A 6,436-nucleotide genomic window follows, 5' to 3' on the forward strand; every position below is an offset into this window, starting at 1 on the left:
TATGCCCCAAATGTAGATTGCCCTGATTTTTTTCCATGGGCTGTCACAAACCTTATTAGTGATGCTACAATTATTATAGGGGGTAACTTTAACCAGATTATGGATCAGGACCTGGATAGATCTAGGCTATAAGCAAACACAGAAAATAAGTCGTCAGCTGCAGGTCGCCAGTTGGCCATGAACTTTAAAGGATTTAAAGGATAGGTTTAAAGGGCAGGTTTAAAGGACAGGTTTAAAGGGCAGGTTTAAAGGACAGGTTTAAAGGATAGGTTTAAAGGATATTTGGATCCAGGCAGTCGAGATTATTCTTTCACAACTGGTGATTCCAAATTGAGGAGAAAACTGGGGTAAAAATCACTACATTTATAAAAAAAATAAATTAAAAAAGTAAGGCTGTGATTAAGACACGATATACACGGATTCTGTGATTTTAGTAGAGAACATTGAACTTTACCAAGACAACTTGAAATTCCACCTTAACCAAAAAAAAAAAAAAAAAAAAAAAAAAACAAACAAAAAAATGCTTTAATGGTTTAGCTAATGATGTTGAACTAGCTCAGTTGCTTTACTTTGCAATGTAGCCATTCCCACTTTCGATTTTTTTCAGCGCTGTCAATTGATTTAAACATATATGCAGGTGCAACTCTACTGCCTGATTTTGTCAACCTGCAGCTGCATTTTTCAATGGCTATTGGGTCTTTGACCCAAATCAAGCAAAGTATCTCAGCATAGCTAAGAAAGCAGTGGAGAAAGCATTTGATTGCATTGACTGGAGTTACTTACAGGTTGGTTTGACTTGATTTGGCTTTGGTGAGGGCTTCATTAAATGGATCAGTGTATTATATAACTCTCCTTCTGCCTCTGTCCTCACAAATGGTCTCTTGTCTGAACCCTTTCAGCTGCAGAGAGGAACAAGACAGAGGTGTGCATACAGATTGGAGATAAGCAGTATAAACTGATGCTATATGCAGATGATGTGCTTTTATTCCTATTTCTAAATTGTTGCAGACTATTCACTTATTTTCTGCCTTTTCAAGATATCTGATAAACTGGGACAAGTCTGAGGCCCTCCGCTGTCTGGTTACTGCCCCTCCTCATTCTTTTCTAAATTGAATTTTAGGTGCTCTCCTAGGTGCATTCAATATTTGGGTATTTTGTTTACTGCTAACTAGAGATGCTGTTTCGGAAAATTTTAGGCCCCTATTAACTAAAATAAAAAGTGATTTTTCAAGGTGGTAAAAAAAGTATCTTTCTTTAAGGGGCAGGATAAATTCTATAAAATATATATTTTAGCACCTGTTTTATTTTAAACATCAGCCTATTATAGGAGCCTGTGTGGTACAGTGGTTAAAGAAACAGGCTTGTAACCAGGAGGTTCAAATCCTAGCCACTGACTTGTTGTGTGATCTTAAGCAAGTCACTTAACCTCCTTGTTCTCTGCCTTTCAGTGAGATGTTCTTGGAAGTGACTCTGCAGCCAATGCATAGTTCACACACCCTAGTCTTGTATCTGTTAAAGTGCTTTGTAACCATGGTCCACTTTGAAAGGTGCTATATAAAGATTATTTATATATTATATCTTCCATTGAAGAGTCCGGACTCCTATTTTAAAGAAATTGATAAATATATTTTTGAGTTTTTGTGAGGTACTTCAAGACCCCGCTTGGGACTACAAGCCTCCCTTGCTAGAGGGGGATTTGGCTTGTCCAACTTTAAATATTATTATTGGGTGCTTCATGCAAAGCAGATTAACATTTAGAGACCTGCATGGAGGGGTAGGACAATGCCTGACTGGTATGATATAGAGGTAGAGGCAGGAAGTAGGGTTCCCCCCTGGTCATGAACTTTCCAGACTCTGCGACCCAATTTACAGGACCACCCTACAATTACTGCCACCCGAGAGGCTTGGTCCAAATTACTTGGAGCAGGTCACTGGGAACTTTACAAGTCACCACAGGCCTCAATTTGGCACAATAGGGACATTCAGATTGGTGGCAAAACAATTTTCTGGGAACAGTGGAGTAGTGGATATTAAGCATGTAAGTGATCTTTTTGAAGACCACACACAATGTTTTTTAAGTTTTGTACAGGTATCAGAGAAATATGGTCTACCTCAATCGCAATTCTTGAGACACCTTCAAATGCAGAGTGCTCTCTCTAAATGGTTGAGGCAACCTCTCACATGCCCAGAAGCCAACCCTGTGGAACAGCTTTTAAATAGACAGCTTGGTAGAAAAGAATTGGCCTCCAAAGTATCGTATTTTACTAGATCAAACCCCTGACCCCTTAAACAAAGTGAAGCATCAATGAGAATCAGAACTGGATACAGAAATTTCCCAGGAAGAATGGGATTCCTGTTTGGTAAACCTCAATACAGCCTACCGAGAAGGGAATAGGTTCATGCAAGCTAAGATATTACACTGATGGCACATAGGGTTAATATATTGCCAAATGATAAATGCTGGAGATGTAGGGTCAATCACACACATCATATGGTCATGTCCTATATTAGCTAACTGTGGGCAGCTTATTTCACAGATCATGCTTGAAGTTGTAGAAAAGCATTTTCCTCTTTCTACAAAGCTTATAATGTTAGGGTCAGTGATTGATTGAATTGAGCTAACACATTCTCAAATAAGGTGGTTTATTTTAGCAAGTACCACAGCCAAACATACTTCTGAGACGTTGAAAGAGTGATTCAACACCTGCTTTTGAGGAATGGGCTCTTAACACTATCCACCTTTGAAAAAATAACTTACTGTTTGTTAAACAAAATTCAAGCAACCATGCACCAAAGCAAAATTGATTACAGAAAAAAAAAACGTAAGGATCTGATGAACTTTCCATGTCAAACGTTTCATGTCGAGTTGATCTGGAATAAAAAAATCAGTTTGGTATACTTGCATGTTGGATTAAGATTTGGTGCACTTTGAAACGATTTGTTTTATTCATTTTGAATAAAAGTTAAGCTTCAGCTTGGGATTTTTGCTTTTTTCGACTGCGTTTTAATTCTTTAACAAATAGTATAAAGCAAAGGCAGAATACTGCATACATGAGACGGACAGGTACATGTAATTCTACTTTTATTCACAATCTCATTTAATTATCTTACTCCAACATTCTTGTTGATTGTCCTTTCGCTATAACGAATGCCTCGATATAAGAAACAAAAGACTTGGACCCCAACAGGTTCGTTATAGCAAGGGTGTACTGTATTATTGACTCTCAAGGTGTTCAATTTAGGCGTAGAAATCTATGGGTTGAGAGCAAAATTGGCTGAGGATATTTAATCTCACTGTGCTTCAGCGCCCCTTATGGTTTGGCATCCTAGAGACTTGTCACACAGAGCCTGGCCCCCAGGGTCTAGTTACAGATAGACTTCACAACAGGCATTGAATTGCTTATTGATCTTTAGTGCCATGATCAGCTACAGCAACATTTTAGCACAAGGATAGACTTTACAACAGGCATTGAATTGCTTATTGATCTTTAGTGCCATGATCAGCTACAGCAACATTTTAGCACGAGGACCACACAGTTGACAGTTTATCCCACTGCAATGAAGTGCTGTAATTCAGAACGGAGCAGACCACTATTGCTGATAGCTTTCACAGGCTGCAGTGTTGCAGGCTGGTTTTGGTGACCTTCTGTATTTTGTGAAGGTAGGTGGTTGTGTTTCATGGAATATTGATCTTGGTAATAGCTAACGTGAATTGAAGTGTACAAGTTAAAGTGATTGTAGTTAACAAAATAATAATATACTGCATTATACCAAAATAATGTTTTTTGTTAAATTAGGTTGCCACATCCCATTGACTATCTGCACCCACGTGAAAGCAGTGGCATTGGAACCATTTTTAAAGTGGGGGTGCTGAAAGCCATTGAACAAAACTGTAACCCTTGTATATGGTGGAAGCCATGCAAATCCGCACCCTCAGCACCCCTAGTTCCAGCCAATATTAAACAACCGATATTAACAGTATTGCCCATGACACTGTATGAGAACTGGCCTTATACTGGCAATTGCTTTGAACATAACATGGAATTGGGATTGCTTTTGGAAAATAAATAGATGTTATAGGAAAGGTGGACTGCGTGTAAATAGGTCAGGGGCAAGCAGGCTAGCTGATAACATCGAACACCACCTAGCAAGGTATTTAAACTAGGAACTGGGGAGGGGAAAGAACCTAAAGAGGCATGTAAAATTCCTGCATTCCCGCTATCCACTGTGTAAACGCAGAGGTGTATGCTACAGTAACCTTTATCAAATTCCTATTACACCTGCTCAAACACATGCTCTTGATTGGACCAATTTACGCTTAACAAGTTAGTTGAGGATTCTGAATCCTGAAGATGAAAAGGGATATCTGTTATGCCAAAATGATAAATACATAAACAAACAAATACATACATGAATAAATGTCTATACATGTATATTTATTTCGGCATTTCTTTCTTTATTTTTATATTTATTTATGCATTAATGAATTTATTTTTCATGTTGGCATAAAACATCCTCCATAACCTAAATTATAATTTAATAGCATTTTTTTTTTTTTTTAATTGACTATAGTAAAATAACAGGAGAGCTCTCTAACTATTTGTGTTCTTTGTCCTGACCTACTTGCATCTTCTCTTCTTTCTCTGTAGCTCCTGAAACACACACCTATTTAGTTTTTCTCCACCTTTAATACATGGATAACCAACGTCGGAAGAGAACAACAACAGCAGCCTCTGCTCCTAACGACGCCTGATTCGACTCAGAGCGGGAACTGCACATACGCTTTATTTAAAAACAGTAAAACAAGGAAATGCCAAATTCACAAGTCGTAAAGCTAACTGCACTAAGAGACACAGTCTAGAAAGAAGTGTATGAATTGAGAGCATTGACAGGATAGTACTATTTACACCGTCATCATGTACTGCCTCAGGACTGGAACAGGTCGACGACAAAAGCAGAAGGTAGTGTACGTTCATTTCATTTGATTATATCATTTGATATATATATATATATATATACTATAATATTATATATATATATTATATATATAGATATAATATATATATATAAGATACGATACGATGGAGGATCCTATGATGCTTTGCTGCCCTTCCTCTGATATATATATAAACAGCAGAGAGTTAGTGAAAATATAAGTTTCAGTCGCCGGCTAAGCATAACGAGCCTGGTAGTAACGGCTTGGATCTCAACGCGCTAACACTTGAAAAGGTTTAAACGCGACAATTATTTCTTTGACATATTTTCATCAGCGCAAGTTACTTCACAACCTCTACATCTAGCGTGAGTTTATGGAACCGTTATATGGTCTATTGCCAATGTCTTGCTTGTGATAATTATTCACTTTTTTTTTTTGTTTGTAGTTTAGCCTTTGACCCAAGTGCTACATTGTAGTAAATCATAATTTCGGCTAATCTAATTAGAATTACACTGTCATATTAATTCACAGTCAAAGATAAAATAACATAGAATCAAACAGTGAGAAATTGGTTAAACTCGCGTGGTAATTAACATTCTTTAATTTTATAAATACTTCCTTAACTCGCATGCCATTGTATTCATAAATGCAAAAAAAACTACCCGGCACCGCTCACAATAAACCAACAAGTCAACGACACCAAGACTCAGAAGATTGCCATACAGTTTAAAAACTTCCAGGGGTCTTTTTGCCGAGCATACAGTAATATTTAACATCAAAAGCTCCTAAAACTGTTTAAGGTTAAGCTGCATCACCTTTGCTATTTTTGGTTCATTCTTATTGGTGCCAGGTAGGTTTTATATTTATTAATAAAATGGCATTAGGGTTAAAACAACGATGTAACTATAAAGCCTGGCCGTTACTCAGGGTTTTTTTATTTTTTTTAGAATAGATAGGAGGGTCAGAGGGTTTGGAAAAGTAAAGGAATGTCTGACCCGCGAATCGCTTGAGGATTCTCCATTCTAGATTCACCAAGAGATTCAATGACTGTATAATTAAAGCATTGCTGCCACCTACTGGTTTGTGTGTTAGATTACAGTACTGTACTTGACAAACGTTTATTTGCTACAAACAACTTCTAGTTCTGTGTATTTTTTTTTCGCATTCCAAGATAAACCCTTGAGATGCATCATCACGTTTACAAGACGAGAGGAGGGACATCAACCACACACAATCAGTTAAAACACTATACTGATGTAACATGTATTATGTTACATATTTTGTATGATCATCGAAATATAATTAAAATATATGTAAACATATATTAAAGATACACCTTCAAAACCTTACACATACATTAAATGTACAAATCTGTTTTTAGTTCTCCAACAACAAGCTTATGAAGCTCATGAGTTTATCATCCTTCTTGCAAAAAACCCACTCTTGCTAGCTGTTGTGATGCGTGATGTCCGTCAGGGGGCGCTGTATTAGAGAGGGTGT

Source organism: Polyodon spathula, chromosome 28 (genome assembly GCF_017654505.1).
Source record: "Polyodon spathula isolate WHYD16114869_AA chromosome 28, ASM1765450v1, whole genome shotgun sequence".
Classification (NCBI taxonomy): domain Eukaryota; kingdom Metazoa; phylum Chordata; class Actinopteri; order Acipenseriformes; family Polyodontidae; genus Polyodon; species Polyodon spathula.